General features: G+C 39.4%; 1 protein-coding gene across 1 annotated transcript in view; it reads left to right on the top strand.

Moving 5' to 3' along the window:
• LIG4 (DNA ligase 4) overlaps positions 1 to 21,950 on the top strand; it is a 135,345-nt gene that overhangs the window by 20,960 nt on the left and 92,435 nt on the right. The window contains exon 2 of the mRNA XM_044071334.1: positions 10,866 to 10,975. The gene's annotated coding sequence lies outside the window, so the exon portion shown is untranslated. The remainder of the gene's footprint in view (positions 1 to 10,865; positions 10,976 to 21,950) is intronic.

The raw sequence follows: 21,950 nt of genomic DNA, 5'->3' as shown, positions 1-21,950 counted from the left end.
TAATAGCAGGTGTTTTGGTGACTGTTATTCTCAACATTGCAAGTAACATTTCCTTAATTTGTACATCACTCTAATAGGTAGAAAATCATTGCATTAGTACTGAATTGTCAGAGAAAGAAAAGAATCCCTGTTACATCAAAATATTCAGTAATACAACAGCTGGGAAGTAAGGATAGGCAGTGTTTAGACTGTAGCTGAGAGAAGGGCTATTGGCTAATATTCCTTTACCATGCGGGGGACATAGTGGCTGCCCTTTGGGAAGTTGTATAACAATATTACCTATCATCATTTACACGTATTAGTAAAGAGAATCTACCGCCTTCTGGCTGATATCTCCTAGTAGAGTTAAGGGTACGTTATTTGTGTTGCATAAGGAGTCTGTCAGTATAATGGGGATATCCACCTTCAAGCTGGATCCTGTAGATTTCCTAGGGGGTAACTCCTGTATCCTGATAGAGAAGCATCTGTAGTGTGTATAGGGTCCAGAACTGTTCAATAGTAGAGAACTTAACATTTCCTGACTTGGAAGTCAGGCTTTATTATCTGCTTTGACTTCTGTTTGTAGCAGTTCTGGTGGGTAAGATGATATTCTACTAGACTAGAAATGTCTCTCCCAGTGATCTTGATCAAGTCTACATTTTTGGCTTGAAGCTGAGATGTGATCAGAAGTTTTTCATTGAGCTCTTAATGAGGAAAATACTTTTTAGACAGGTGCTTATGATGACTAATTCTTTCATCTATTGTCAGCATCTTGGCTGATTGGAGTGCAAGTGTCTATTGAAATCTTCTGTGATATTTATTACATGGGAGAGAACATACTAATTGACTGTTTTTGGGGTTGGCGGCATTCATTAAGTGGTAACCTATGAGTTAGACCTTTTGGTCAAAACTGATTGAATGGTGTTTCCTGCTTATTGTTTTCAGTGACATTTGGTAACATTTTTGCTGCACATTACAAAACAGCATAAATGCTTTCTGTAGAAGCATTTCCAAAAGGGCACTCTTTGTGTCATTATTTGTCACTGAGATGGTTTATTTATGTAGAAAAAGCGCCTTACTGCTTCTAGATCATATTAGTTTGTGAGAACACAAGTCAGGTGATTTTAAGAGGAGGGGAAATGGTATTGTGGAAAATAGTGAACTTTGAAAAAGGACATAAGAAAATGCAGGGCATGCAGTGTTTATCTTCAGCAGAAGGTGTTATGAATATGACTGAAGTGGGCTTTAGTCTTAAAGGGGGCAATCCCTAGATTAGTAAAAATACTGGCTGAAGGAAAGGAAGTTTACATAATGCTTTAGTTCTTTATTGTAGACAAGTTCATTTTCAGTGGTACGCATTTCCAGCCCATTGTAGTGATGATGTGACCTCTACAAAGTCAGTTAGGTGAAATTTGTGGCTTTAGCATGATTGTTAGCCTGGGGATATCGTTGAAAAAATATAAGCATTATGACTTAGGAAAAAAAGCCTTTGATTCTAGCAAAGTAGCTTTCTCATTGTAAATAGTTGCTTGGGACTGGAAGGTAATAGAACTGTTTTAAAGGAGAATAAAAACGCCCAACCTTTTCTGGCCTTTTATAAGGATGTGACAGCTAGGCATAGACATTCCTGGTGATCTTCTCCATACATGTTCCTTTTGGAAATGATGGGATGCTTGAAACCTCCCAGTACTCCTTAAAGAACTGCTTGACTTGTTTGTGCTTATAGAATCTACCCACCAACATTAATAATTATTAATCTGATGTTGTCAGTCTTCATTCATTCTTGACTGATGGGTTTGGTTCCGAACCCTCAGAACCAACTCGGCCATTATACAAAGCTCACGCCAGCCAAAAACTCTTGAGCTAAGGCTATACCCATACTGCCTGTCTTCCCATTACCTCAGATCTCGTTTGCCGTGTAGAAAATTGGACGTGTCAACTGTTGCTCTCAGTTAAGTGCTCAAAATCTTTTATTTTGTCTATTATTCTGCCTTATATTCTATAATAATGACTGTTGTTTAGTTTCCCTTTTGTGTGCGAGTGACTTTATTGATATTTTCTTCAATTGTATTTACCTCAGGGAATCTCTCCTTACCATTGTTGGTATTAGGCCTCTCCTTCACATTTTCCGTTGGTGACTCTTTGATACCATTGTTGATATCCTTTTCCTGCCTTTTTCTTCTTCTCTTCTTTACCCGTCTGGGTATTTCTTGTATACTGTAGTTGGTATTTAAAAAAAAACAAAAATAAAAAAGCCTTTATCTTTTTCCCCTTTTTTCTTTACGAGTGTGTGTGTGCATGTGTGGCCGTGCCATTGTATTTGACTGGACAGCATGGCAGAGAAGCAGAAAGGAACCTCTGGATTTAAGCAATGTAAAGATTGTGGCAGAAAGATGCCTAATTCTGATGGGCATCTTTCCTGTGTTTATTGTTTGGGTGTCCCTTATCTAGAAATTCAACCCCCTTGTGAACTCTGTAAGGGTTTCAGTGCTCGAACTCTTGCAGAGAGACGTAACAAACTGATACTTAAAGGACTATTAAAATGTCCATTTGGTGAAGCTCTTTCTGAGGAGGAGACTTCAAAATCTGACACTAAAAAATGGAGCCATTCGATACCGTCTTCACCCAAGGTACCTGACTGCAAGACTCAAAAATCTCAAGTTCTGACACCTTCTTCAGAACTGAAGGCTAAAGTTTCTAAGCTATCACTGACTTCTGCAATGGCACAAAAACCAACAAAATCTGCTATGGTGCCGTCTACTGTTGAAAGTACCCAACCATCCTCAGTACCGACCATGTCTTCGGTGCCAACTACCTCCCCAGCACCGATAATTGTAACTTCTACTATTTCAGTTCCATCCTCGCCCTCTAGCCAACAGATTATGGTGCCAAAGGTAGATATTATAAGTACCCCAGAATTAGATATTCCCCTTCAATAGACCTCTTCTTGGGTCAACAGTTGAGTCTCTTTGTGGAAATATCTAAATCTCCTTTGGGAATGTTGATCCGGTCCTCCAGGATTTTATCAGAAATGGATGTAGTTAGATTAGTGGATCAGCTCTTGGCAGCCAGAGGCCTCCCTGCACCTTCTCGGACCTCCCTCCCTTCCACAGCTGAGGCTTACTTTTCCAGGATTCCTACGTGTATTCCTCCTTCAACCTCTCCCCAGGTCTTGGAGCCCATTGCTTTGATGCTCCCAGTGCCAACTGCTTCAGTACCGATGGTGGATCTCACCTTTGTACCGGAACCTACTCTGTGGTCTTCAGCTCCACTGGAACCATCACACCCATGGGACTGAGATTTGGCTACTGGTTTCAGCATCCCTGGATTGTCTCCAATTTTTTTTCTATGGTTCCATCTATGGCTCTTGGTCCTTGGCAGTTTCAGGTCATCTATCTTCACCTGCTCTGGGGGGGCAACTCATCGGAGTGGGGTGTGACCCCGGTTCCAAAGTTGTCTTTCTCGGTTCTGAGCTCCCATCCCTCTTCAGGCGGCCTGCCTTCCAGATTATGAAGAGAGCCCTAGCCTCAGCAGGCTCCCAGTTGGTACTGTTGGAGTGCCATATTTTTGTTCCCCCTGGTTTGCAGCTGTCACAATCTGCTACATCGGGACAGCAGGCACAAGAGCAGCAAGATACCATAGTGCAGGATCCCCTCTCTTCGGAATCCTCCTCAGATCTTCCCTCTCTTGAGCCACCCTGTAAGAGATTGTGCAAGAGGAAGCACTTGGATTCTCCAGAAGAATCAGTCACTGAGGATACAGATTATGATGAATGGGAAGGGTCCCCATGGTCATCCCCTGAAGATGACTTCTTTGGAGATATCCTGGAAATATTAAAACAGAGAGGTGATTGGAAGTCCTCAAACCCATCCTCCAAGGAATCTGTTTTCTTGCAAGCTTTTCGTGTCTGACCTTCTACTTCTTGGGTGACCCTGCCTGCTGACAAACTAATTAATAAAACTGATCGTACGGTGGGCATGGAAGGCTTCTGAAACCATAGAGCCAGTTCCTCGGAGACTGGATAAAATTCTTTCAACACCTGAGGATCAGCCCCATTAGTCTAAGGGTCTAGCAGTGGGTGCCATGGTAGTGGTGTTGGCAGCCACCAAAAAGGAACTCCCCGAAGAGAGTTCAACTGTCTATCCTCACAACCGAGAGTCGCTAACAATGGATAGATTTGGGAAGTGGGCCTTTGCTTCATCGACCTTCCCTATTCGGTCCTTGAACTTTTTGGCACACTTCACTAGACTCCAAAGGGACCTGATAACTGAGCTTTCAGACACCCTTGCAGGAGCAGTGTCTGAGGTTCGAGATAAGGTTGCCTCTCAGCTAGCCACCCTGGAGTCGATCTCAAATTCATCTATGTGGCTTATTGCTCATACAGTTGAAGGGACATCTAGAGCAGCGGGTACAGGCGTTGCCATTAGGCGTCATGCCTGGATGCGCTTGTGTGATTTTCTGGACCCCTTTGTCAATGTTCAGGTTGATGCTACTTCAATGTTTGGCCCAAAAGTTAGAGACACATTAGCCAGGTGAAGGACGGAAGACCCTTTCTGCTGTGGGCATGCATTTTTCCACTCCGCAAAGACCTTAGTCTAGGAATCAGAGGAGTGGAAAAATGTGGTTCAAGAACACCTAAGGGCATTTTCGGGACATGTGTGGTGAGTATTCCCCCTGGAGCAGAGGAGGGAACTCATCTTGCCATGGCAGAGGGGGGACTCGTCTGAAAGACGCCCCTGCCATGGTAGAGGGGGGGGGCTCGTCTGGAAGACGCCCCTGCCATGGCAGAGGGGGGGACTCGTCTGGAAGACGCCCCTGCCATGGCAGAGGGGGGGGTAACTCATCTGGAAGACGCCCCTGCCATGGCAGGGGGGGGTAACTCGTCTGGAAGACGCCCCTGCCATGGCAGAGGGGGGGGAACTCGTCTGGAAGACGCCCCTGCCATGGCAGGGGGGGGGGACTCGTCTGGAAGACGCCCCTTCCATGGCAGAGGGGGGAACTCGTCTGGAAGACATCCCTGCCATGGCAGAGGGGGGTCCATGCAACCAGGGCTCCAGAGATTTCTCTTCTAGACAACCCTACCAGCAGTCCTGAACAGTGGCCTGATTGCTTACCTCTGGAAGCAGTTAGGGAAGATTCTCTCTGCACCACTCAGTCTGGCTAACAATAACACTGGATTCCTGGGTGCAGACAGTAATCACCAGAGGTTACCGGATTCCCTTCAATCTTTTCCCCAGACTCCAAAGGCGAATCCCCGATGGTCCACCCAGTCAGAGGGATATAGCAGCACTAGAAATTTGAAAGCTGCTTCACAAAAGAGTCATCCAAGCAGTCCCACCAGACCAAATAGGATTCAGATTCTACTCAAGATTCAATTTAGTGCCAAAAAAAAGATAGGGGACTGGAGACTAATCTTGAATCTCAGTGTATTGAACAAATTTGTACAACAGGCAAAATTCCAGATGGTCACGGTTCAGTCTGTCCTTCCCTTTCTAGAGAAGTGCGCTTGGATGTGCTCTATAGATCTTCAGGATGTGTATTACCACATAAAGATGGACAAGCACTCCAGAAGATATCTCCACTTCCGGCTAGGATCCAGTCATTATCAGTTTCAAGCATTGTCCTTTGGTCTCACCACAGCCTCCAGGATGTTCACCAAATGCATGGCAGTTATAGCAGCTCACTTAAGGCTACAGGTTGTTAAAGTTGAGATCATAACTTCGAGTGGCTCTCTCTCAAGAGAGGGTTCCTGCTTGTCTGGTACTACAACTTCTCGGATCCATGGCAGCAACAATAATGTTAGTCCCCCTAGCGAGGTATCACACGAGGCTGCTTCAGTGGCTCCTAGCGTCACAATGGTCATTTCAAACTCGACCCATTTCTCATCCAATCTTAGTAATAAATCGCTGCAAGAAGGATTTATCTTGGTGGATGAAGCCAGAAGAGGATTTATGGAATCATCCCTACTTCCCCTCTCAGTCCAAGGCTTTAGTGACCACAGGGTGCTTTCCTGCTAGGATGGGGGGTGGAGCATTTTCAGGGGAAGGCTGTCCTAGGCACTTAGTGCCCACAGGAGGCCAATCTGCACATCAGTGTCCTAGAACTGAGGGCAGTGCTTTTAGCATTGCAAGCATTCCAGTCTGTCCTTCCATATAGGACAATTGCTGTCCAGTCAGACTACATGTCAGTAGTCTGGTACATCAACACATAGGGGGAACCAGATTTTACTCACTATGCCAGGAAGCCCTAAGAGTTTGGCAATGGGCAGTCAGCTCCAACCGCTTTCTAATAGCAACACATATTCCAGGGAACTCCGTGATTGTAGACAAATTAAGCAGGTGTATCCTTTTACCTCACTAGTGGCCTCTCAATCCCAACATAGTGACGAAAATTTTTAATCAATGGGATCAGCCTTGCTGTGACCTGTTTGCTTCTACCATAAACCACAAATACAGCAGCTACTTTGCCCTAGTCCTCGAGAGATGCACTTCTTCATGACTGGCCCCTGGGACTTCTGTATGCCCTTCACGACTGGCCCCTGGGACTTCTGTATGCCTTTCCACCAATTCCTCTAATTCCCCAATTTCTAAGGAAAGCTCAACAGCTGAGAAGTAAAGTAATTCTCATTGCACCTTACTGGCCCCATCAAGTCTGGTTTCCCTTTCTCTGGCCTCATCTGGTTCACCACCCCTGGACTCTGGATCCACCTCTGGTCCTACTTTCTCACCCTCAGGGCTTGGTGCATCTCAACCTCCAATATCTCAAGCTGATGGCTTGGTTTCTCCACTTCCAGTGATTGCCAGACAACAATTTGTCCTCTCTAGTTCAAAAGATACGTCTGGCTTCCCATAAACCGTCCACCAGAAAAATGTACCTTGACAAATATTTTCTATTTGGTCAGATACAAACAGCTTTGATCCTTTCTCGGCTCCAGTAGATAAGGTCCTGGAATACTTAGCCACCTTATTTCAACTGGGAGCCTCAACGTCTACCATTAGAGTTCATTTAGCTGCCACCTCAAATTTTCATAACGGTTTTGATGATCACTCATTAATGTCCCACTGTAGTTGCAAAATTTTTATTAAAGGTGCTCAACATTTGAAGCCACATTTCAAAGATCCAATAGCGCCTTGGGATTTGACCTTAGTCTGGCAATGCCTAGTTTGTCAACCTTTTGAGCCAGCAGCCACTTGTGACCTCAAAGTTTCTATCTTGGAAGACCCTCTTCCTAGTAGTTATAACATTTGCTAGGAGAATTTAAGCATTACAGAGAGAGAGAATCACTCAGAACCAATCCCTCCTTCCTTCCTAAAGTGGTATCAGAGTCCAATATTAACCAGACTATAGATGTGCCAGTTTTCTTTCCAAATTTTTCAAACAAAGGTGAGTTGGACATCCACAGACAGTTACGTTTCTACTTAAGAGCAAAAACCTCTAGAAAATCAGACCAACTTTTTATTTTTTCTGGCACCTTGTCAGGGTGGGTAAGAGACTGCATTACCTTTTGCATTACCTTTATATACAACCAGAATAAAATCAAACTACTAACAAAAATTAAAGCTCATTCTACGAGATCTGTTTCCACTTCAGAGTTCTTCCATTCCAGAACTTCTGTGGAAGACATATGCACAGCTGCAACTTGGGATACCCCTCATACCTTTATCACTCATTACAAATTAGACACGGTCTCTAGGAGAAGAGCATCCTTTGGCTCTATGGTGCTCAGGAGTATCCTTCCTTAGGGACGCCCAGGATCTAAAGTAGCTGGGGACTCTGTTCCATCAGTCAATAATGAATGAAGATTGATAACATCAAATAAAGAAGTTATGTTCTTACCACACTTTCCATCCGTGTTGTCAATCTTCATTCAATCTTGACATCCCACCCTCCTGCCCCCTCCTAGGCACTCCTGGTGGTTTGGAACTAGTCCTGGGGTTTTATAGGGTTGTTGCTCAGGCAGAGCTTCAATATTTTCTTCATGGTAGGCAAACTCGATCTGAGGTAATGGGAAGAGAGGCAGTATGGTAGAGCCTTGGCTTGAGAGTTTTTGGCTGGCGCGAGCTTTGTATAATGACAAGAGTCTGTTCTGAGGGTTCAGAAGTGAACCCATCAGTCAAGAATGAATGAAGATAGACAACACAGATGGAACATTATGGTAAGAACATTACTTCTTTTCTTGTAACAGTATTATAGTAAACTGCCACTAAAATGAGCAATGTCTTGCAATTGACCTTATTTATCTTATTAATTACTTACAGCAAAATGACTGATCTTTTTAATGTATTTTAGAATATAATTTTGTCTGTGCAAAATAAGATTTTTAGGATGTTGAAAATTAAACTTAGCTGTTTATAGATTTGTTACTGTAATGTGCATGTTTGTTTTGGACAATAAGATACACAAATGATCCAAATGTATACATTAGCAGGGTTAGTAGAAGATATTGGGGTAATATCAAGGTGGCGCATTTGCTAGCAAATGCTGATAGATGCATAAGTCTACAATTGCTTCAATTAACAATAGAAGGTTTGACTGGGTACATAGTTAAAATATGTGCATGCATGTACTGAGGTGCCCATGCAAAAGGCATTTAGTCAAGGAATTCAATTACATTATCTTTTTTAAAGAAGGTTGAAGAGGTAGAAAGCTGTCAAGACAATATCTGCACTTTAATAAAAAGCCACACATTTTAACTTATAGGCTGCATTTCATTGGTAGGTTGAATAGGTCTAAGGTAGTGCTGCAAGTTCACTGATGCAAGTATTGATGCTTATTCCTTTCTTATAGCTTGTTAGTGCTGTTGTCTCATAGTGTGTTCAAGACTGTCAAAAGTACAGTACTAACAAAATGAAATGTATTGGTTCAGAATGCTAACCAGGTGTATTATGTGTGTTGAAAGGCATAGCTAACTGATGATGCATGCTCAATGTACAGTCTTTAAGTGGTTATCTGTTTGTGTGGTCAATAAATTTAAATAACGATCTACAGTATTATGAGTCTTGAATTTTCTTTAGTAGTACATCACCACAAGAGTTGACCACTTCATTTCCCACTTATCACTACAATATAACTCAAAACTGTTCAGTGCTAGAAATTATTTCAAGTGAAGGCAGTTAGCAACTGTCAGCTAAATGAATTGCTGAAAACTTAAGAACAATTCAAGTTTAAGGACAATATGGTTGTTGTTGTGTCTTTTGGCTTTTTCCGGTTAGGGGTCGCCACATCAGAACTCCGGTCCGCTAATGATTGGTAGTTGATTTTTACATGCCGAGTTGCCAGCCCTGACGCACAACCTTCAATGAAGGTACACCCATTCACGCATGTCTCCACACAGAAGACGTTCTAGCTGAGAATCGAACCGGACAACGTCTTACTGTGAGGCGACAACGCTACCGCAGCACCACCACAATATGGTACAAGCACTAAAAAAAATTGCCAAGTACTGACAAGAACTGAAATTAATAACAAACCAGTTCAACACATTAATCCCCACAAGAGCAAATTAACTTCTTCAAAACTCAAAATGAATTGTTGACTTGGTATTATAAAACTTGAACATCATGACCGTTTCAAAGAGCATTAAGTAAAAGGGAAGGCATGATCAAAATAGTTAAATTAATATTAATAAGGTATTGTATGGTGTCTGTTGTTTCAGTTAACTGTCAGTGTAGCTTTTTTGTTAATGCTTCTTCCTCACCAGCACACATTGTCAGCCAGGTTTCTGCACCAACCCCTTTGGAATCCCTCATTTTCTCCTCACCAGGCTAATCTTGACATCTATTGCTGCCTGAGCCCCTGTGTTACTTTACAGTACTCATTAATATTTCCAAGGGAACGGAAGGATCTGATGGAGAGTTGCAGGATGCACTACCTTGTACATGGAGCAGGTCAGAATCAATAGTTTGGGGAGTGACGTGCATTGATGTCACAGCAACCTGCCACTAGATTTCTGGTCTTCAGCGGAGGTTACACGGGTAGCAGTTTCCCAGTAACCATCCTCCCAGTTTAGGTAGGAAAGCTAGCCCCCAGCCTCTTATCCTGTCCCCCAGCCTACCTTAGCAGTGATTCGAGAAGATTTCTCTGTCTTTATGATCTTGCCATGTGGTCAAACCATTTCTCTTCACTCATAATCCTGTGCCCCACAACCAGTCTTTACCTGAGTAGATAAACTGTCATATCTAAGCCATATACATAGTTTTGTGACACTGTTCACCATCTCACCTCAATGCTTCTAATATAAACCTTATGATAGCCCTTTATAATCATCTCGTAATCTACGTAATACTCCACCTCATAATTACAATAGTAGCATTTTCTGCCCTACCAAGTTCTTTCCCTCACACTTCCATTTCTTGAATTTCTAAGCACTGATCACAAGATCTGTTATCTATTTGACAAACCCACCAATGCACCTCTTCAAGTGCTCAGTGTTCAACATCTACTAAATGCATAACTGTCTTTTGCAGTGTAATAGTTGCCTTTTTTCATATGATAGTCCTCTGCTTACCAAAGGTGTATGTAGCTGTTCTGATTATTACTTAATGGTTATTCATGTATATCACTGAATGTCTGTTTAAAAATGGTTGTAATATGTTGTAGCTTTTCTCTCTAGAACAAAAAGTCCCTTTATAATTTCATTGGCATATAGTAGTCAAGTGTTTAGAGGGGAACTTTACCAGAGCACTGAAGCATCATACATTTCTGGCAGCCATACCATATTATACATCATAAATGTACACTGCAAAAAGGAACCGGGAATGGCTAGTACCTTTTGTGGAGATAATCATATCGTGAACAGAGTTTAATCCAGAAAGAGTCAGGATGTTTTCAACATTTTTTTTTTATTTGTAGTTGTGAGGCTGATAACTATACTTCTGTGCTCTTAGGTTCTTAGAGGAAGAAGAAGAAGATTCCAGTTGTTCCAAGTAAGAACATGAGATGAACGGTTTGAGCAACAGACTGCAGAAACAAGCAAAATAAGCATTTTTCTCCAGTGGTAAGAACTAGAGTTATGATTTGAAATGGGTACTAGACTTCATCATAGATGACATATTGTTCGAGGGCTTGTATTGGGGCCGACACTGGCATCTCAGAGCTGTAAGTCTTCAGAGAGTAGTCAATGTCCCACCGTGTTTTAGCATTTTAGTATTCTATAAGCAAGATTGACCAATTCATTTGAGGTTTTGTATGGCTATTGATTTGTTAAGCCTCAGCGCTGTTAATTTCACATTCAGCATAAATGCATACATACATGTATGCATGCATGTATGTGTATGTGTACACTGTTGTCTTTTGGGCTACCTTGCTTCTTCAGTAAAATGCTTTGGAAATTTTTTGTTTGTTTTAAACAGTGGAGTGGCTCCCAACTGAAACGTCTGCACTCAAAATATTGAGTGCTGACAAGCCAAAAATAAAAAAAAAAAAAAAAACAGATGGAAACTTCCTGATAAGAATGAATCCTGAACATCGCTTTTCTCCTTTAAACTTTTTTGCAGTGGAACAAGCCACCCTCAACACCCCCAAACTCGTATATACCAACTCTGAGATTGCCTTACCTCAGAAAAAAGAGAATATTCCAGGAAATGGCCATCTCAAACTTGAATGTTTATGTGATGACTGATAGAGATGAGTGAAGGCTGCCAGCCTTGCCAAATAGAATTTGATACATAATTCTGTTATTTGTAAATACTGTAAATGTTGAACTTAAAACAATGTGGCAACATTGCCATCTGCTGTAAAGAAATCTAAGTCAAGCATTCTTGTTGGTCCTTTGAAATTAAAATTATTTCATCACTGCCTTTGTTTTACAAGTTGGCTCCAGTCCGACTAAATAAAGGCTTCCTGCCTATTGTTTTAAGTATAAAGTTAATGACCAGAATTTACATGTGGAATGTCCTTTATTGCTCTAAGTGTAAAATAATGTAAATGAAGTTAATGTGTGGCCTTGGAACTCCAGGAAGGGTGAAAAAAGATGATGTCATGTTTATCAGAACTGGAGTTTCAAATTTAAACAGTGAGAACCAGAGATTAGTAAGCATTTTGATCTTGGATATCTTACTCAGCACTGTCTTATGCTCTCTGTATGTAAGTAGGATTTTAGCACTGTGTTTTCTCTTAGGAATAATTAGGAATTAGAAGGTTTAGACTAAGTGTTTTTCTGTATTCATATCAGACCTTTCCTACTGTATTATTTTAAGTTTCTGTGTGATCTCTGAACTCTTGAATAGCACTGTGGTGTAGTAGTATTGTCTTGTGTTTTAGTATTTATTATTAAATATTTTAAACCCTTTTCAACTGTGGCTGGTTTATGTAGAGATAAATTAAGCTCTAGAGTACATTGCATGCTTATAAGTGATCTTATAATAAGCCCTTCCAATAAGCCTTAAGACTGCTTAGTTACACTACTATTGGATAATAATATTGCACAGTAATAATTGGACACCCTTTTAAGGGCCTTTGGGTAGCTGATAATTGTTAGCTGGTGGTGGCAGTAATTACTACCGTATAGTTTGGTTATAGGGGCACAGCTGGAGAATCTGTGTCAGCCTTTCCCAGGAGTGTTTGTGAAGTTGTATAAATACTTATCTCAAAGTGTGTGTGTCAGCTACTTGGGCAGGGACACAAAGCACTGGTTGGACAGAGAGGGTACTGGAGGTTTCAGCTTGCCAGCTAGGCTGAGATCTGGACCCTATAGTTGTGCTAGTGGGGAGTCTTATTGGGACCTGGGGAGCAAGGGAGTGACCAGTCCCAGACTGACTGTGATCTTTGTGTGCTCTTAAGGGAAATTGCACTTTACTGTGTGTATCTGTTATCCTTTCCTCTCATATGAGAAGCCCTTTCTCGTGTTAGTGGTGATAACTGAGGCTCCTTGATTGCTGGGCCAGGGCATGGGCGTCACTTGTGGTGGCAGTGGTGGGATGTCCACCTCACATGTTAATGTGGTTGGATACCCACATCACATATTAAGTAGTTGGCAAATACTAATTGGCTTGTAGTTTTGTGAGTAGAGTGAATACTGTAGCTTGTGTACAGTGATCTCTGAAGGTGTTTTGTACTCTAAAACAGCCACACAGTGAATACTCAGAGTTCAGATCACAGTTGTTTTATTTCTTTTGTTAGCTTAGTTAGTCAGGGTTTGCAGACAGCATGTCAGCAGAGGAGTATGGAAAGCTGACAAAGAGCCAGCTGGTGGAGATGTGCCAGGCTAGAGGACTGGTGCATGGAAACCTAACTAAGGCAGACCTGACTGCAGCCTTGGTTACAGCTGCATCAGAAAACAGCATCCAGGAGGACAATCAGACTGGCAGTAGAGATACAGTATCCTCGGAGAATGGACAGCTCAACCTTTCTGAGAAGGACAGTCAGACTGGCAGTGGAGATGCAATATCCTCAGAGAATGGACAGCTCAACCTTTCTGCAGTGGACTTAAAAGTCCAGCTGGAGCTAAAGAGACTTGACTTGGAGGCCAGGCGTTTGGAGATAAAAGCCAAAGAAAAGGGAGCGTCAGACGAGGCATGAGAGGGAAATGCTGACTCTTCGCCAGAGTCATGGAGGTAATGGGGAAGGGAGTAAATGGACCCCAGAAGCACAACAGGTCAGTAAATTTCTTCTGCAATTTAAAGAGGGGGATCATTTTGATAGTTTCATTCATATGTTTGAGAGGATATGCAAACAGTATAGTGTTGACCAAAGGCTCTGGGTATGGTTCCTGACCCCCTTACTCCATGGTAAAGCTGTAAATGCATTGGCTAAAATGTCTGACATTGCATGTTTTGATTATACTGCTGTAAAAATGTCTTTTAGAATGTTTTAAGCTAACACCTGAAATGTATAGGGAAAAAAATGCCAAATGAAGAACAAACCACACTGGAATCCAAAATAAAGGTTAGCACTTTCGTTTACTGTATCAGACAAATTTTAAATAAAAATACAACTATATGTATACACACATATATATATATATATATATATATATATATATATATATATATATAATGTGTGTGTGTGTAAAAAGTAATTAAAACAGTATGACATCATTTCCTTCAAAACAAAAACCAAGCCTCCAATTAAAGTACCAAACCATAAGAAAAAATACACTCATAAAATCCTCAAATAATACATAAAATATGTAAAGAACATTAACAACATAGGACACAAAACAAATAAATAGTCCTATGAAGTTTATAGTAAATATATACATGTAGATCATCTCATTAATTACCTCAGTTTCAACATACTTTTAATGGAAACTGAGTCATTCAACCCTGGGGCAGATAAGGAATTCAGTCTTAGCTGCCAAATTAATTCCCTCTCTTCTATTTTCAAATCTAAAGGACCCCCTCTCACATTTTCATAGATTTTATCAATAACCAAAAACCTGAATTCATGTTCAGGAAATATATTGATATGCCTAGCTAACACATTATTCAAGTTTGATTTATTGATGGCATAAATGTGCTCACATATATCCTGCTTTTAAGTGGCCTCCCAGTTTTTCCAACATAAAAAGCTGGACATTTCAAACATAAAGCTAGGTACACTAATCCTTTGGTATTACAATTAAATTTGTCTTTAATATCATAGTTCTTTCCATTAATACTAAATTTGTTACTCACTTGTATGTATTTGCACCAACGACATGCCTGGCATTTATACATTCCACGGTGAGGTAGATGACATCTTATACTATTCCCCTCAACGATGTTTTTCAAATTCAGCCCTTTTCTGAACACTAAACTCGGTGAATTACCTACTTGATGTCTAACGTTGGCATCATCCAAAAGAAAACACCAATTCTTAGTCATAATAGATCTTAAAAGAGGGGCATCAATGGAGAAAGTGGTGATAAAACTCAGACTAGCCACATCTTTATCAGGAAGTTTTTCAGTTATAGTTGAGTCAGGGGTAGCCACTTCATCAGTAACAATATTCTCCTTCATAGAGATTCCCACCGTGGAAATGCAAAGGTCTAAGTAACTATTTTTTGTTGTTAAGAGCTTAGGACTATCATATTCCCCATTCAACAGAGGTATGAAATGGCCATTTGACCTTTTAACAGAGACCTCACAAATCACTTCCTCTAGTAATTTGTCAGGGTAACCCCGTTTAATAAACAAATTCTTCAAGAATGTACATTCATCCTTGAAGTCACATTCCAAGGAAACCATCCTAGCAGCCCGTACAAGTTGGCCTTTGATGACACCTCTCTTCTGAAAGAAGGGGTGGCAGCTCGAAAAATGTAAAAAAAGAGTTAGAGTATGTTGTTTTTCTGAATATTTTGGAATTAAATCTTTGGGTGTTATAGTTTTTAATTAAATCTACATCCAAAAAGGAGTACATCCAAAAAGGAAATCCTATCAGTACTAAATTCCCATGTAAATTCCAAAAAAATTATTATATTTTCTGATGCGTCTCACAAAGCATTCAGCTGAAGCCACATCCCCTCTCCATAAAATAAAGATGTCATCAAGGTAACGGGTGTACCACACTGCTCTCTCCTGAAAGACAATGTCCTCAAAAAGGAATTTCGTTTCCAAAAATGCCATCACAGTGTTTGCAAATGTAGCTCCACAAGGGAAGCCCATAGCCACACCTGTTTTCTGTAAGTATAGTTCCTTGTTAAAAATAAAATAATTGTTGTTCAACACCAATTCCAACAAATAAATAACTAACTCGATACATGGGCCATCAATTGATTTCCCCAACATAAATTCTCTAACCCATTCACACCCGATGTCTTGGGGAATTACAGTATACAAATCCCGTATGTCAATGGTGAGAAAATTCAGATTTTCTGAAAATGGGAAATTGTTCATAGCTGTTAAAAAGGCCCACGAATCTCTACAAATCTGAGTCTCATTTTTCAATAATAGTTTAAGCTTTGTATCGACAAATTTGGCACACCCATAGGTTATAGATTGCCTTTCGTCAGTGATAGGATGGAAGGGAGGGTTATTCAGATCTTTGTGTATTTTGGGTAATCCAAATAAAATAGGGGTCAAGGGATGCTCTATTAATAAAAAATGATATAATTCAACATCAATGCGACCCTCAATAAAAAGGTCATTAATGAAGCCTTTCAAACGCTGATATGCTCCATTCATTTCATTGAGGGAAACCTTGACGTAAGAATCAGTTGCCAATAGAGAACAAATCTTATTATCGTAAAATTCACTGTCCATAAAAACCAACCCACCTCCCTTATCAGTTTTCATGACCTGAATGTTAGCAAATTTAAGGCCTGATAGAATGTTTCTTTCAGTTTTAGATAGATTGAAATGTTGATTGTTAGTATGATTTCCTAACAAATTCCTGAAATCGTTCTCACAAATATTTTCAAATAAAATTGACGGATGCAGAGGTAGATTAAATACGTTTGCAGAGGTGGATTAAATACATTAGCCACCTTAAAATCTCTAATCAGGCTAGGATTATTACCCAAAAGTACACCTAAATTCAGCTTCCTTGTATACATTTTCAAATCTATCAACAATTTAGCTAGGTCACTGTTAACTGAGGGAACAAAAGACAATCCCTTAGCAAGCACTTCAATTAAAAGTGGAACAGGAACAAAATGAGAATAGTTATAAATTCGAAAATCACCAGTACTATTTTTTAGAATCTGTACTGGTTTCTGAACATTTTCCAAGTTAACAGGTTTTCTTCCAGGATTGTCTTTGTTGTGGTTGGTTTTGTGTTCTTCGCATGCCCCCTCTCTGGTTCCCCTGAAAACCCTGGTTGGAAGCTGCAGAATTGGTGACATTATTATTATAATTACCAGAAATAGCATTAATACTATTGGCCCTATTTGCTAGTCTCTCACTTCTCCTAACTGGAGACAAGTGGTCAGAAGCAATGTCATTAACTGAATCATCATTATTTTCATCACAAACAGAATCCCTGTCATTGACATCAGCAACCCCCATCAACTTTTTTTCAGAATTATCATTTCTATTCAAAGGTGGCAAAGGGTAAGCAAAACCTTTGCCATAAGCCGTAGAGTCCCTGTTTAATTTTCTAACTTTATTCTCTTTTATTTTAATTAAAATCATTATCAATACTTGAGAAAATATGTAAGAAGTCATATTTATAACGTACAAAGTCCTTGTCATTACCTATATTAGAGTCCAAATCAACTAAGTCGACTTTTAAAATATTCATTTGCGCAACATAATTCTGTACAAGTAATTGCATAAATTCCACGCCTTGTCGGCCAAAGATTCTTAATAAGTCTTTATGAAATATTGAGTTGGTAATAAGGCCTGTGGGGAATCGCCATTGCCTTAACACCTTCGGCACTTGTTGTCTACTAATGCACTCAGTGAGGTATTGTACCTCAATTTGTAATTTTTTGAATTTAAACAGTTTAGCATCGTAAATTTTCAATTTATTAATCAAGTCATTTTCATTGACATTTGCATTCCTCAAGGTATCAGTCCGAGAAGACCCATTAAAAAACTAAGTCGGGTCTTTAAACCAATCGTCGAGGGAAGTTAAGGTAGAAGGCATACTTACTGCAGAAGCAGTTCTAGTCTCATTAGAGTTATTCGTATTTGTTCCGTCCGTGTCCACAAATGATGTTCGAAATCCTGAACAAGGAAGAGCACAAGATGCTGAAGTTCCTGGTGTCTGGTCGCCCTGATCATGCGATCCTAAGGCAGTTTTGTGTACGCCAGAAGCCAGTATATTTGGTACATTATGTGAGGCACTTAAGCCGGAATTTCCGCTTTCACGAGACAAGCCGGATGCAACTTGGCAAGCTAAAGCATCCACACGCTGCGTTAAAAGTTCAGTTAAAGCAGTCAGCTTGCCAATAGTTGGATTGCTGTTATCCAGCGATGAATCCATAGATTTAAAAAGTAATTGAGACTGCGGTGTGGTAGAATCCTCCATCCGAAACACAAACACTTACAAAAAAACTAGTAAAGAAACAACACTATGAAATAAACGCCAAATGAAGAGCAAACCACACTGGAATCCAAAATAACGTTTAGCGCTTTTATTTGTTTTGTGTCATATGTAGTTAATGTTCTTTACATATTTTATGTATTATTTGAGGATTTTATGAGTGTATTTTTTCTTATGGTTTGGTACTTTAATTGGAGGCTTGGTTTTTGTTTTGAAGGAAATTATGTCATACTGTTTTAATTACTGTTTACATATATACATATATATATATACATATATATATATACATATATATATATATATATATATATACATATATATATATACATATATATATATACATATATATATATACATATATATATATATATATATATATATATATATATATATACATATATATATATATATATATATGGTTGTACTTTTATTTAAATTTGTCTGATGAAGTTTGCTTAATACAGTAAATGAAAGCGCTAACCTTTATTTTGGATTCCAGTGTGGTTTGTTCTTCATTTGGCGTTTATTTCATAGTTTTGTTTCTTTACTAGTTTTTTTGTAAGTGTTTGTGTTTCGGATGGAGGATTCTACCACACCGCAGTCTCAATTACTTTTTAAATCTATGGATTCTTGCTGGATAACAGCAATCCATCTATTGGCAAGCTGACTGCTTTAATTGAACTTTTAACACAGCATGTGGATGCTTTAGCTTGCCAAGTCGCATCCAGCTTGTCTCTTGAAACCATGTACCAAATATACTGGTTTCTGGCATACACAAAACTGCATTAGGATCGCATGATCAGGCGAAAAAACTCCAGGAACTTCAGCGTCTTGTGTTGTTTCTTGTTCAGGATTTCGAACATCATTTGTGGACATGGACGGAACAAATACGAATAACTCTAATGAGACTAGAACTGCTTCTGCAGTAAGTATGCCTTCTACCTTAACTTCCCTCGACGATTGGTTTAAAGACCCGACTTAGTTTTTTAATGGGTCTTCTCGGACTGATACCTTGAGGAATCTGAATGTCAATGAAAGTGACTTGATTAATAAATTGAAAATTTACGATGCTAAACTGTTTAAATTCAAAAAATTACAAATTGAGGTACAATACCTCACTAAGTGCATTAGTAGACAACAAGTGCCGAAGGGATTAAGGCAATGGCGATTCCCCACAGGCCTTATTACCAACTCAACATTTCATAAAGACTTATTAAGATTCTTTGACTGACAAGGTATGGAATTTATGCAATTACTTGTACAGAACTATGTTGCACAGATGAATATTTTAAAAGACGACTTAGTTGATTTGGACTCTAATATACGTAATGACAAGGACTTTGTACTTTATAAATATGACTTCTTACATATTTTCTCAAGTATTGATAATGCTTTAATTAAAATAAAAGAGAATAAAGTTAGAAAATTAAACAGGGACTCTACGGCTTATGGCAAAGGTTTTGCTTACCCATTGCCACCTTTGAATAGAAATGATAATTCTGAAAAAAAGTTGATGGGGGTTGTTGATGTCAATGACAGGGAATCTGTTTGTGATGAAAATAATGATTCAATTAATGGCATTGCTCCTGACCACTTGTCACCAGTTAGGAGAAGTGAGAGACTAGCAAATAGGGCCAATAGTATTAATGCTATTTCTGGTAATTATAATAATAATGTCACCAATTCTGCAGCTTCCAACCAGGGTTTTCAGGGGAACCAGAGAGGGGGCATGCGAAAAACACAAAACCATCCACAACAAAGACAATCCTGGAAGAAAAAGAACAGAAGGAGGAGATAGTTCCCCTCTTAGAGGAACCTGTTAACTTGGAAAATGTTCATAAACCAGTACAGATTCTAAAAAATAGTACTGGTGATTTTCGAATATATAACTATTCTCATTTTGTTCCTGTTCCACTTTTAATTGAAGTGCTTGCTAAGGGATTGTCTTTTGTTCCCTCAGTTAACAGTGACCTAGCTAAATTGTTGATAGATTTGAAAATGTATACAAGGAAGCTGAATTTAAGCTTACTTTTGGGTAATAATCCTAGCCTGATTAGAGATTTTAAGGTGGCTAATGTATTTAATCCACCTCTGCATCCGTCAATTGTATTTGAAAAGATTTGTGAGAACGATTTCAGGAATTTGTTAGGAAATCATACTAACAATACTAACAATCAACATTTCAATCTATCTAAAACTGAAAGAAACATTTTAGCAGGCCTTAAATTTGCTAACATTAGGGTCATGTAACCTGATAAGGGAGGTGGGTTGGTTTTTATGGACAGTGAATTTTATGATAATAAGATTTGTTCTCTATTGGCAACTGATTCTTACGTCAAGGTTTCCCTCAATGAAATGAATGGAGCATATCAGCCTTTGAAAGGCTTCATTAATTACCTTTTTATTGAGGGTCGCATTGATGTTGAATTATATCATTTTTTATCAATAGACCATCCATTGACCCCTATTTTATTTGGATTACCCAAAATACACAAAGATCTGAATAACCCTCCCTTCCGTCCTATCATTGACGGAAGGCAATCTATAACCTATGGGTGTGCCAAATTTGTCAATGCAAAGCTTAAACTATTATTGAAAAATGAGACTCAGATTTGTAGAGATTTGTGGGCCTTTTTAACAGCTATGAACAATTTCCCATTTTCAGAAAATCTGAATTTTCTCACCATTGACCTAAGGGATTTGTATACTGTAATTCCCCAAGACATCGAGTGTGAATGGGTTAGAGAATTTATGTTGGGGAAGTCAACTGATGGCCCATGTATCGAGTTAGTTATTTATTTGTTGGAATTGGTGTTGAACAACAATTATTTTATTTTTAACAAGGAACTGTACTTACAGAAAACAAGTGTGGCTACGGGCTCCCCTTGTGGAGCTACATTTGCAAACACTGTGATGGCATTTTGGGAGACGAAATTCCTTTTTGAGGACATCGTCTTTCAGGAGAGAGCAGTGTGGTACACCCGTTACCTTGATGACATCTTTATTTTATGGAGAGGGGATGTGGCTTCAGCTGAATGCTTTGTGAGAGGGGATGTGGCTTCAGCTGAATGCTTTGTGAGACGCATCAGAAAATATACTAATTTTTTGGAATTTACATGGGAATTTACTACTGATAGGATTTTCTTTTTGGATGTAGATTTAATTAAAAACTATAATACCCAAAGATTTAATTCCAAAATATTCAGAAAAACAACATACTCTAACCCTAACCTTTTTACATTTTTCGAGTTGCCACCCCTTCTTTCAGAAGAGAGGTGTTGTCAAAGGCCAACTTGTACGGGCTGCTAGGATGGTTTCCTTGGAATGTGACTTCAAGGACGTATGTACATTCTTGAAGAATTTGTTTATTAAACGGGGTTACCCTGACAAATTACTAGAGGAAGTGATTTGTGAGGTCTCTGTTAAAAGGTCAAATGGCCATTTCATACCTCTGTTGAATGGAGAATGTGATAGTCCTAAGCTCTTAACAACAAAAAATAGTTACTTAGACCGTTGCATTTCCACGGTGGGAATCTCTATGATGGAGAATATTGTTACTGACGAAGTGGCTACCCCTAACTCAACTATAATTGAAGAACTTCCTGATTAAAGATGTGGCTAGTCTGAGTTTTATCACCACTTTCTCCATTGATGCCCCTCTTTTAAGATCTATTATGACTAAGAATTGGTGTTTTCTTTTGGATGATGCCAATGTTAGACATCAAGTGGGTAATTCACCCAGTTTCATGTTCAGAAAAGGGCTGAATTTGAAAAACATCGTTGAGGGGAATAGTATAAGATGTCATCTGCCTCACCGTGGAATGTATAAATGCCAGGCATGTAGTTGGTGCAAATACATATAAGTGGGTAACAAATTTAGTATTAATGGAAAGAAATATGATATTAAAGACAAATTTAATTGTAATACCAAAGGATTAGTGTACCTAGCTTTATGTTTGAAATGTTCAGCTTTTTATGTTGGAAAAACTGGGAGGCCACTTAAAAGCAGGCTATATGAGCACATTTATGCCATCAATAAATCAAACTTGAATAATGCATTAGCT

The sequence above is a fragment of the Protopterus annectens genome, chromosome 5.part0 (assembly GCF_019279795.1).
Source record: "Protopterus annectens isolate FY-2018-M chromosome 5.part0, PAN1.0, whole genome shotgun sequence".
NCBI lineage: Eukaryota > Metazoa > Chordata > Ceratodontiformes > Protopteridae > Protopterus > Protopterus annectens.
This window is presented reverse-complemented; position numbering and strand designations above follow the sequence as displayed.